Here is a 12,081-nt window from a genome sequence, read left to right as displayed (position 1 = left end):
TTCCGCTTGTTTTGCCGAGGTTTTGGAACCAACTTCAACGAAACCAGCTGCCACCAGGCAATTGTTTAAATTTAATCAGATTTTTATCTTGACTTCCCATCAGTGCCAGCGTTCTCTTTTCTCCGTAATTTCTTTTTTTTGTTGGCGCATCCCCCACAAACTTTGTACCATTTTTCTAGTGCTGGAGGATTTGCTGCTGCCGAAAAATATCCACCCATAGATGTGGCGTGTTCACATATTAAATTAAAATGTTGTTTCCCTTACATCTCCGTGTGCAATGCAGCTCGAGGAACGAAGACTTTGAGGACAACATTCTACACCAAACGGATAGCAAAGCCGGCAAATGAAGGTATAGCAAAGATGAGCAGCCATGTCGATTAAATTTACCTCCTCCAGTATACACTACACTCCGAAGCACAATAAATGTCTTTTGCGTACAGGGGGGAAAAAAAAGCTGAAACAAGCTATATCTTTTGTACACGCGCTGTTTTCTTCTTTTAAGAATGTTGGAATATTTAACTTGAAACGTTCCGTCTCCTTATGTGGAAAAAGTTACTATCTTCGATACTAATTTGATTACGGTATTCTTCGTTTACCTCGCCCTCAGGAATCTGACGTCGCAAGAAGCAAGCATCGCTTTTACAGATAATGCTAACACATTTGGTACATTCTTGACGATGGATCAACACTCAAAAAAAGGGAAACGAAATATTCGTCGCAATACCCTTACTAAAGCCTCGCAAAATCTTTTTCCAACCCGATTTCATTCCGATGCCGAAAGAGAACAGGCAATGAATCTAATCTTATGCATAAGAATGACATCATTATTCGTCCCACTTAAAGAAGGAATGGAGATCTTCGGGAGGGAGGTGATATTTGATCCCAAGAAGATGAAGACAGCATTTACCAGGTCAATCATAGCTCAATAAGAATTCTTTTGCTGATATTGGCTGATAAGTTTGCCTTTGGTAATATGTTGATTTTATCCTAGTTTGTTTACTTATAAAATATGACCTGTATTCACTAGATCCAATATAACTATCTTGAGTAATATATTGTAACTTACCTCAAACGTAGGAGCAACAATTCATGCATAAGAACAGCAGGAGCACAGGACATTTGAACATCTGTAAGGAAAGTAATATTTGCTTAATAAATCATCTTAATTGTAATGAACTCATTGCTTACGAGTAAAAAAAGGAACATTTTCTGGATGTGCTAAATCAAAGAAAGCAATTCGAATATTGAATTCTCCAACAACGGTACAACAACGAACATATAATATTGGATAATTTTCGCCAAATAAGCATTTCCAATAAGGAAAGCGGAAAAAAGGGCCGATCTGACATCGAAGGAGGAAAAAAACTCCCCAGAAATGAATAAAGTCTCATCTGTTAGTTTTAGCACCGTACTACGGCAGGATATACGGAGACAAAAGGATGTCCGAACTGCAACTAAATCACACCCACGCTTGGTGTTTGCTTGACATGACATGACGAGTCCAGCCGAAAGGGCCAAAGGTTTAACATCGAATTCGAAAAAGGAGTGGACCTGTTAGGAAGAGATGAACAAATCAATATACGTACAAGAAGAAAAGAAAAACAATCCAGCCAGCATTGACTATTTATTACACACGCGGAACAAGGGAAAGAATGAGGCCCGGGACAGATAGGAAGATGAATGCTGAGTCTGAAAAATGTGTGCACTCAAATACTGTCCATCCTGGCCATACAAGTGTGTGTGTAGCAAACATGAGCTCAAGAAAGCAAAATTGCACGGAAATCTGTTCACACAGATCTTTCATCTTCGTCCTATCCACATCACAAAACGTTCGCGCTGACGTTAGCCCCTTTGCCACGAAGGAGTTTTTGGCGCTTTTGGCCGTGAATGGGGAGGAGAAGCAAAATGCTTCATCGTTTTGGAGAAGAAGCGAGAACACGGCGATCATTGTTTACCGATGATTGTCAATCAGGAGCGGAACCGAACGGACAGACTACTGATCAGGTTCCGAGGCGAATCGGAACCTTGTGTCGGACGGATTCCCGTCTCGAAATCGATCGAAACTGCAACACATTCAAACACACACACACACACAAACGACAGCGACACAGGACACAGAAAACGCGAGGAAACGCTTCATCTTTTGCTTCGTCCATCGTGCACAATCCATCCAGAACATCCTCCCATTCTACGGAGATTGTAGACGAACACTACGAAAACGGTAGAGAGACATTGATGGGTGGAAAAATTAAAAAGCTCCAGAATCGACATCCGGCCTGCAGTGGCAACTCCTCGTTCGGCAAACTGGGAAAGCGATTTTTTCGCCCATCCTCAACACAAAACCTCAATTCACAAACCGATGCAATCAGACATGCTTTCCGATCGGGTCTTTTCATTCAACTGTGCGAACTGTGTGCTACATGAAAGGGTCATAGTTGAGTTTGTCAAAAGTTTTGTAGAGTACGGACAATACGACTTTAGTTTCTTCTGTTTTTTTATGGTGTATGAGAATTTACGATTATTCTTTACCTTCGCTTTCTGCAGCAGACGATGAGAAATGAAGAATTGAAGAAAAGAACTCAATTATATAAATTAAATAATGTCCATTCGGATACAAATCAATAAAGAATTTCTTACATCCACAGTAATTCAATCTTGAACGGGTTCAATTCTTACCTAAAACCCGTCCAAAAACTCAGAACAATGGCCAAATGTATAAGGCAGATTAGAACGTTACCCCCCCCCTTATTATTCGTGCCGCAAAAGCATAGACCAAACCTTCAACCATTCTATCGCGCATCGGATGTTCCATTACGAGGACACCGAAAACCTCTCGCAGATAAACGTGAAAATTGCACAGTCGCTTATCAACACAGTTCGAACCCACGAAACGAGACGAGAATCAAAATGCACAACGTCACTTCTGTTGTGAAATCGAAACGCGAAAACCCACGTGCCATGACGACAACGGCGCCTGTTCGCACGGCGTCGCAGGATGTGTCATTCGCTATCATCACCCTTCCCAGCCGTGCCGTGGTTCGGTGCAGACAACCTGACTGGACCCTTCAGCACGCTTTTACGTACGTTATCTTAGGGACCCCGAACCCTTAGCCCTAATTTACAACCTGCAACAATCACCGAAAATAAAGCGATTGGGAGCGGTGTACATGGCCAAAAACCCAGGCAATGCTAGTGTACATATATCGGAGAGGAATAAAGTAGACCTAATTTACATCTACTGCAAGCGAACTACAAAAGTCCTCCATTTGCTAGCTCGTCCTCGATGGTCGACAGCACAAACGTACGTCCACACCGATACTTTACTGACGCAGAACGCAAAACGACAGAAAGCCACGGGGCACATAAAACAGCGGAAACTCGGTCCGAACGGTCAACTAATTTATCCCTCAATGTAATGCGCGCTGCCTACCTTTCAGGCGCAATGATTGGGCCATGCACCTTGGGCTAATGTTAGTAAAGTGATAGATGTGTGTGGTTACGAATTAGCGAAGAAAAACATTGGGACACTGTGGAAAAAGTCAAAATCGTGCAAGAGAGAAAGAGAGAGAGAGAGAGAAATGCATAATTACACCACGCATCAACAACAACAAAAAAACATGAAAACTTAACAGGAGAAAACGATGTGCCGAATCTTTGACTCCCTTCGTTAAACCCGGCACTCGGCCAATCGGTAGTTAAAACCACGACGGCCTTTTGAACCGTCCCAGACAGTGTTTAGCGTGTGCTAGCGAACTGAAACATTTTGATTGATTTCGTTGAATATGGACCGTAACGAATGTGTATCGCGACTCATCGCCATCATCACACGTCCACCGTCGGTTTGAAGTTGCAGTGCATGCTGTGATGTGCACATTGTCACAGCAATAAAGCCCCAAACAACTCTCTTCCTAATGATGTACCACGTACCCGGGCAGAAGTGTAGCAGTTTCGCGAGAACTCTTGGTGCGGACCTCCCAAAGTTGGTGCTGCATTCAGCATCAAACGAATCTGCCGCCATCTACCGGGAACTGATGCGCCAGATGAGGAACACGACGATGATGATGATGTACATCTCTCCACCGAAGCAAGACCGTGTCGTTGTTTTTAAAAGCCCCTCCACGCACGAGAGATCCTTGGAATTGGTTTGTTGCTGTTTATACACCTTCCCAGTGACTAGGCCTACCACAACGTTTTCCTTACTGTCTCGTGCACCAAACCCTCAGATACAAATCAAAGTAAAAGCATCGAAAAAGGTAAGCGTAAGCGACGGGGGGGAGGGCAATGGGAAAAGGTTGAGGTTTTCCCAGGAAGATTTATTATCTTGCGGGAGCAGTCGACCTTCGTCTGACCAGGCCACGACGCAATGTCTGGCAGTTGATGGCCTGCGGGAAAGGCAACAAGTACCACCCGACCACGTACCTTTCCACGTCGCACAAAACGCCGTCTGGAATACGTCGACGCCTCCACAGAAACCGTCGAACTTCATCACGGACGGACGGAGGGAGTCCCTTTTTCATTAAATCAAACACCCGTCGAGCCATATAGTACGAGACGGAAAGGCGAGTATAAGGCATAGGGAAATGGTTCTTGAAGATCTTAAAGACTTCCCGTGCGTATTTCTTGGAATTTCGTTTTACGCTACACTATGAGGACGTAGAGGAAGCAGAAAAAAAACGACCACAAGAAAGACAAATGGATTCACGCAATAAACCATTCATGGCAGACGAGAAGTTGAATGGGAATTTTTCACACTGATCCAAGACTTTTTTTGAAGATCCCCAAAAGTGGACATAACATTGGTGTCATGTCAAACTTTACCGATATTCTGTGCGTGTGTTTTTGCAAGCGAGTAAACGCCATTTTCCAAACATTGCCCTTCTTTTTCGGGCCACATTAAACGTGTTGAAACTTTTCTGCATTCCCGTGCTCCGCGCGGGGGGACATTCCTCCGAGAGATCTCGCACGATATTGCCGAGGAGAGTTTGTCTCGGTTCTAAAGTCGCATTAACTTTCCTATCGAAATTTACCGTGGGACACAACCACCACCAATATCCATCTGGAACTGGCAGAGCAGAACACAACGAAACACAAACAGCAAAAAAATCATTTACCGAACAACTTCGGAGGCGTCGAGGTGGCCATTGAGACAAACGATTCCGACAAACTGTCATCAAACTGTGTGCGTCCCTTTGGGGATAGTCCGCGCGCACTGCTGCAACCATTTTACCCGACCTCTTATCTGGCACCTCCTCTTCTATCGTGGTTCCTGGCTTTTCCATTTGCGCTGTTCAGGAAAATACCGGCGAAACAACGTTAGTCAGCGTCAGGTTTTTTGGTGGGCGGGGGTAGAAGGTAAAACTTTTCTCTTCCCTCTCCCACCTACATCCGTACTGCGTGGTGAAAATTCAACAACCAAACCTCGAACGAACGAAGGTCCCCGGAAGCGTCACGTCAGCAAATCGCTGGACGAAAATGATGATTGGCTTTGCTAACGAACGTTGACGGCGATGGCGACGACGACGACGACGACGAGTTGCGAATGGATATGCCCCGGGACCCGTTTGCCATCGGCATCAACACAATTTTAGAATTAACCCCTTTTTTCGATTCCCGAAAGGGAGACCTTTTTGGGGGTGAGGTGGGAGTGAGGGGAAAGCGAGAAGAGAATGTGGATCGTCTAGAAAAGAAGAAAACCTGCTCCTACGTGTGCGATTCTTAAAGATCGGCTTTCATTTAAAGCGTACCAGTGGAGGGAGGTTTTGTTATAAATAATTCCACGCTGAACTGCGCACCTTCCACTCCAGCCGGACGTACTTCTTCGCTTTCGGCGGATGAGAAATGACCAAAAACAAACCAACACGGGGCGTGATGTTCGATGATGGGAAATACTAGCGCACGATGCGATAATGTGAAACATGTGGCGCTGAACGGTCATATGGTTTGTGTGCGAGTGTAACGACGAAATCGCATATGAAAGGCCGGCAAAAATTATCACCAAAAATTGAGCTTTTTGTTTTTTCGTGTGCCGCTCTCCAAATCGAAATAGAAAGCGTTAACGATTCAGGCAAAGCCTCCCCAACGTTTTTTTTTTTGCTTGTACTGTACTTATAGTCCTTTCTTTTAATTGATAACAAAAATTCAATTAGTAGCAAATAATGAAGCACAAATATGGCATAGCAAATAACACTTACTTGGACACGCACTGTAGAAGGGGTTTTTGTTCTCTCTCGTCACGGTTCCTTTTTTGTTTTGGCAGCCAACCACAACTCCCAAACTCAACACATGTTCACTTGGATTTGGACCACCCGCCGGCACGGAAAGACAATATAAACGAGCATACGAATTGCTTACACCACAATTACACTTTCACGCACTGAGAAATTTTTGATACTGCGATGCTTTGGTGCATTTTATGTAAAACTTTATTTTCACAAGAAAACGAAGCACCTTGCAACGCGAAACAGCAGCACACACTGTTTACTAACTACGTGCGTACAACACACGCCGCATCATTATTATCCATCGTAGTAAGTCCACGCGCTTGTTTGTATATATCCGTTCTCCCGAAAGCTGTCAAAATCGGCGGCTCGGGTCAAACAATACGTAAACAAAAAAACACGGAATAACGTCAAAAACGTCGGATTACGGTTATCTGCTCCTTTTTTTGTTTGCTACTGCTGTTTTTTTAGATGCTCTCGGACGCGTCCGTTTTTTTTTTGTAGTGGATAGCGCACCACTACAAATACGCTCTCTTTCGGAGGTGCTTTTTTCCCGGTCAGCTTTAACGCACACACACCGAGGGACAGGATTCGGCGTTAAGGGTGCTTTTCGGTGGCGCTTATCAGTGGTGATCAATCGCTGCCGGAAGTAATAGCAGGCTGGTAGAAGGTGTAGCAGAACTAGTCGCCGTGTTCCGACCACCGTCAAGCGTAATTGCCCTCTGGCCACTCCTCGAGGCGTTTGAGCGTATTGTGTCGTCTGGAATGAGATGATGGAGGAAGAGAACGAAGTAATCAGTCATAAATTCAAGGATATTTTGAATGGCGTGCCCCGGAGTGTACGCAAGTGACAGAAAGGAGCGTGCTAAAGGTAAACAAACTAAAGCTGCCGTCAATGATGACAAGGTTAATTAAAGAACCGTGTGGGAATTTTGGAAATGATTTTAATGGAGTTCGTTCCGCAAATGGTGACGGATGGTGATTGTTGACACAAACACAATCAGCAGCAAGGTCCGAATGCGAAGAAATCCTTCACACTAACTCACCTTAGCGATGGAAGAGATTGGAACACGATAGTGAAGATGAAGATGGGACACTTTCAACCGAACCAATACTAAGTTCTCGTAAATGCAAGAATTTCTCTCGTATACGGTGTTTAAACAGTTTGCTTGCGTTACTTCGATTGTAGAATTAACGTATACGTATTTTGTCGATGATAATCACACGGAAGAAAATGCTTCACAGACATCACTTTTGTTCGCCTTCGACACCTGCCACCTACAGAGGCAGTAAGTTCCCGGTTGCGCGAGATGAATTGTGCTGCTGTTCTTGCTGCTGCTGCTGCTGGTGATGTTGTGTTGTTGAGGCACGGCCTGATAGCGTGGTATTCGTCGGACGGACCAAACACAACACTCTCCACGAGCTCGTCCCATCTGGCACGGGAGCAGACGTGCCTTTTTCGCTCTTTCTCTCTCTCTCTCTCTATCTATCTCTCAAAACCTGAAGGGAAAAAAATGCCCCATTCACCACCAACCACACACAACAGCAACCGGAGATAACGAACGACATGTTGACACACGATGGAGACGCCGTATCCTCGACGCTTTTCCTTGGCAACGCTAAACGCTCGCAGCACTGCGAGAGCGAACGGGACAGCACTAGAGAGCGCATCGGAAAATCCGAACCCACCGCTGAAGCGCGCGCATTCGCGCTGTGTGTGTGTGATCTATGTGTGTGAATGACGATGGGGTGGTGTTTTTTTTTTCCTGCAACCCATTATTTATGTGTATGCGTGCCGGGTGGAAATCTCGCGAGAGCAAAACGAGAGCGTTCCAAATCTCGCCCTCCGAGCAAATACATATGTACGCGTACACAAATCTTATTCGCTCTCTCGCTCCTTTCCGGGGAGATTGACAAGTTGCGTCACACACAACTCAAACTCACACACACACACAGCACCGGCAGAGGCGAGCATTATTCGTTTGGTTATCCGTTTCGTTCGGAAGTGCGACGAAGAAGATAATAAATGTTGGGAGCATTCGGAGAGAAAAATATAGCCGAGAAAAGAAATGGCCAAATGTGCGGTGCCGCGTTGCGAGAGCAAAACGGACGGTTTGTTTATGGATTTCCCATTAAGCGGAACGATCCGCTGCGTCTTCCGCCGTCCGTCCTTCCACCGTTCATCCATCAATCTTGCGTCAACGCATACACACGTGCAGATGGAGCAACATTCAAAGAAAATTCCAAAACTGCAAGGAAATACGCAACGGAATTTGTTGGCGAAAGCAGCAGAATGAAGACGTTTAAACTAAATTTTCCACATTCAACTTCTTTAGAATCAATGGAAATTCTTTTTATCTAAAGAAAAGATATCTTTGTAATATGCGACAAAAGTGATGATTATATCGTACTGGTATCATTTTGTCATGTAAATTGCATACTTACAGGCTAATTCTTTTTTATTTTAATACTATAAAATATAATCAAGCATGAGAAAATTCTTACTTAACGTGCAAGTATTTAAGCTGGAGCAAAAATTCAAACACTTCATCCTTCATCGCTCTCACCCGGTCGACCTTGCTAGGTATCTCTCGAAGGATGCTTTTTAACAACCCATCCGCATTCCCACATTGCTGTGCAGCCGGCTGCTTTCTTGTCTATTATGCATTCTAGCTAAAGGTCGGTTCTTTTTTCCTCGCTTTCCACGTGGGAGCACGGAAAAAGTGGAAACACTAGAAATTAGCTCCGGGAAGCTGCCGCGGGAGCACAATCGTGCTATTCGTTTAATTAAGATTTATCAAGCCGAGCGAGACCAATGATGTGGAATTTCTAATGACAACTGATATTTTCATTTTTTTTTTTGGTAGTTCCCTCTGTCACACACCAGGCACGAAGAAGCGAAGTTTCTGGGACGTTTCAAGCACAATGGCGTGAGTATCAATCTGACGTGTCTTTGAAGGATTCTTGTTTTTTTGGCATCAACCAATGCCTCAAATTACACCATCAGACGCTTGAAACCCGTTCCGACACCGGGGGGCCGGTATGGTTTTGTTAATTTCGCTAAAAACCCTTTCTCCGGTGAAATTGGATTGGTGTTACGCCGTAAAATCTTCACAGACGAGACGCGACAAAAAACCACCTCCCCCAAAAAACCGGGAGTAAAGGAAGTGTCCCCGGGAATATTCTATGAATGTCACGACGTTGACTCCGACGAACCGGTTTTGAGAAAACCGTGTCATAAGCTGTTGAATTATTTAATTTCCAATTTCGGGCCGCGTTAACTATTCAGCCTGGCGAATGGAAGTGAGTTCCATTCCTTTTTTTTCGTGTGTTTGCCTTCCTTTTACTTGACCCTCTTTTCCATTCCTTCCCCCCGTTCTGTTTAGAGGGAACACGAAAGATTTTCCGAACATGCCCCCCCGCGCCGTTTTTCCTAACGTCTCTAAAGGGATAATAGCGAAAGCTGTCGAATGAAATTTCGAATTCCACCTGAGCAAAAATGGAAAGATGACAGTACTCTTTTCACGGGTTACGAATGCTATTTTTTCTTTTGCGCTTCTGGTGATGGGAGTGCGAAGTCATCGACACATGTTATCAGCAAAGCGCTGAGGTAATAAATTTATTATTTACTGCCTCTTAGACGGTGATATCCTTTTTTTTTTTTTGTTTTCAGCTGGTACTTAACCGACTTTTCCACGCGTATCGTTGAGCCTTACGCCCGCAAACATCACAATCCGCAATCCGACGAGATGACACCGCTGCTAGTGGATTAATGAGACGAAGCCAATTATTCCACGGGGAGCCGTTGACGCTAATCAATATTTGAATAAACATTCACCCACAATCAAGCGAGAAGAAGCGGGTAGAAGGAAACTCGTTCTGTTGTTAACCATGAAAGTCATGGCTTACTGAATGATATCCAACTCAAACATGATCGCAATGAGGAAGGTGGTATATTCCACTTGATCGAGACTCCCTTATCGTCGGGAGTCGGGCGTGTTCGCATCGAATATCTCTACTGGCAGAAGATTCGGAAACTCGTTGTACTGGCTGCAAGAGCCATCGACCGAAGTGACGATCTCGACGAATGGGCTGCATGGACAACTCTATCCACAAGTGGCGGCCCACCCAGAATAAATCGACAAAAACGCACAGCGGGAGACTCATTTCCGTTAAGATGTCTTGTCGTCCCGCGAATGGCTAAGAGAACCTTACCGAAACTCATCAAACCTCTTATACTTTTTTTATATCTTTAAGAACTCTTTCACGTTTAAAAACTTTCGCCGTCGAGAACACACTTTTAGAAGAGCTGAAGAGCATTGGAAACACAATCCCAAGTAGCTGTGTCTGGCATGAAGAAACTCTTGAAGCAGTCTCTGGACACTCTTTGCTGTTAAGAACCGCTTGAAGACAAACGAAACAGAATATACCAAAGTCACGATCGTACCCTTGTCGGTTTCTACCATCGTTTCTACGGTAACTACATTTAAACATTGGATTGGTGCTGGTAAAACGCGAATGGCTGAATTAATCATTCCAGCCACGTGCGCATGGTAACGATCACCGGTGTCTATGATGATCTCGCGTACATTCAAAACTAAATCAATCCATTTTGTAACCTTTTTCTCCGATGGCTGCGGAAAACGACGTCCTCTTAATAACACGGTTAAATTCATTCGCCTAAAATTAATCAACCAGGTCGCGAAATAGGCGACCGAAATCGGATGGGTCCAAAAAGATCGGACCGGGATTTACCGATACAAGACCCCTGTCGGTTAATTGGTAGGGTTCGAAGGAAACACATTCCGTTACTTCATATCAATTTGATATGTAACAGGATGCCGGTGATGGAGGAAGTTGAACACAGGAAGATAACACGGATAAATGATAGTGATAAGTCTCCCAACTCCGACAGATGATTTGAGAAGAACGGCATTTTCTGTCATGTTTTGTTCTTCAATTTACTCTTTTTAGAATCAAAATGCGTGGAATCAAAATTAAACCGCCCAGAACACTTCTAATCAATCGCATTCACAGCTTGGTGTTTGCACGCACGAACTCTAAATGCGGAAAAGAAAACATAGCGTGTTTGTTTATTTACCTACCTTTTCTTTCTATCGCACCATCTCTGTCACACACGGTCAAACGCACTTGTAGCCATTTTCAACGAAACAGGTACCATTTTCTTTCGTCTTGTCCGACTGCACAATGCTTGTGTCGCGACAAGTGGATTTGACAGATTTTCACCGGCTTTCTTCCTTCCCGGCGTTGTTTTTTCCGAACTTTACGACACGGATTACCTATTTCCGATAGGATGGCATTCAATCACAGACACATTTCGGTACACGCACTGCCGAACGCGAAAGAAACCGCACAGGAAAGACACGCGCGCGACTTGCCTCCTGCTTTGTGCAACCAAAACAAACGCATATGCTTCGTGCTGCTCTCTTGTACATGATTTTTTTTTTCTACTGATTTTGATTAATGCAGGGTTTGGCAACCCTACGTGGGTTCGGAAGGTTCGCCTTAAAATTCATTGTTTCGTGTAAAATTATGCTGTTGGCCTCAAGAAAACTTTCTTTCAATTTCCTTATGATTTATTAGCTCAGTAAAATTCAATAATTCAATGGCAATAAAAATAAAATACGAATAAAGCATGTAATATTCAAAATATTAACTTTCCGTTTCAGGTTAGCCACCCTGTAGCATACGCGCTTGTTTATAGCTGTAGCTTGAAAGATTACTCGATACCGGTTCCGCAGTTCGAATTGCATTAATATTTCAAACAACTCGCTAACATTCATTCGGATTCTTCCCATCAAACGGGGGTAACGTGCAGCACGTCTTAAAACGAAATAACAAC

At 44.1% G+C, this 12,081-nt stretch overlaps 1 protein-coding gene across 3 annotated transcripts in view; it reads right to left on the bottom strand.

Moving 5' to 3' along the window:
• Positions 1–11,974, bottom strand: part of LOC125771467 (homeobox protein PKNOX1-like) — a 58,612-nt gene extending 46,638 nt beyond the window's left edge. For 2 of the 3 annotated variants that reach the window (XM_049442117.1, XM_049442119.1), the window contains exons 1-3: positions 11,324–11,974; positions 6,192–6,978; positions 1,067–1,127 (exon numbers count right to left, since the gene is read on the bottom strand). The gene's annotated coding sequence lies outside the window, so the exon portion shown is untranslated. Of the gene's footprint in view, positions 1–1,066; positions 1,128–6,191; positions 6,979–7,264; positions 7,919–11,323 lie in introns of those variants that run through there. The other variant, XM_049442118.1, reaches the window with a different exon arrangement.
• Between the last annotated feature and the right edge of the window lie 107 nt (positions 11,975–12,081).

This window comes from Anopheles funestus, chromosome 3RL (genome assembly GCF_943734845.2).
Source record: "Anopheles funestus chromosome 3RL, idAnoFuneDA-416_04, whole genome shotgun sequence".
Classification (NCBI taxonomy): Eukaryota; Metazoa; Arthropoda; class Insecta; order Diptera; family Culicidae; genus Anopheles; species Anopheles funestus.
Note: the sequence above shows the minus strand (reverse complement) of the source record. Positions and strands in the feature narration are given on the sequence as shown.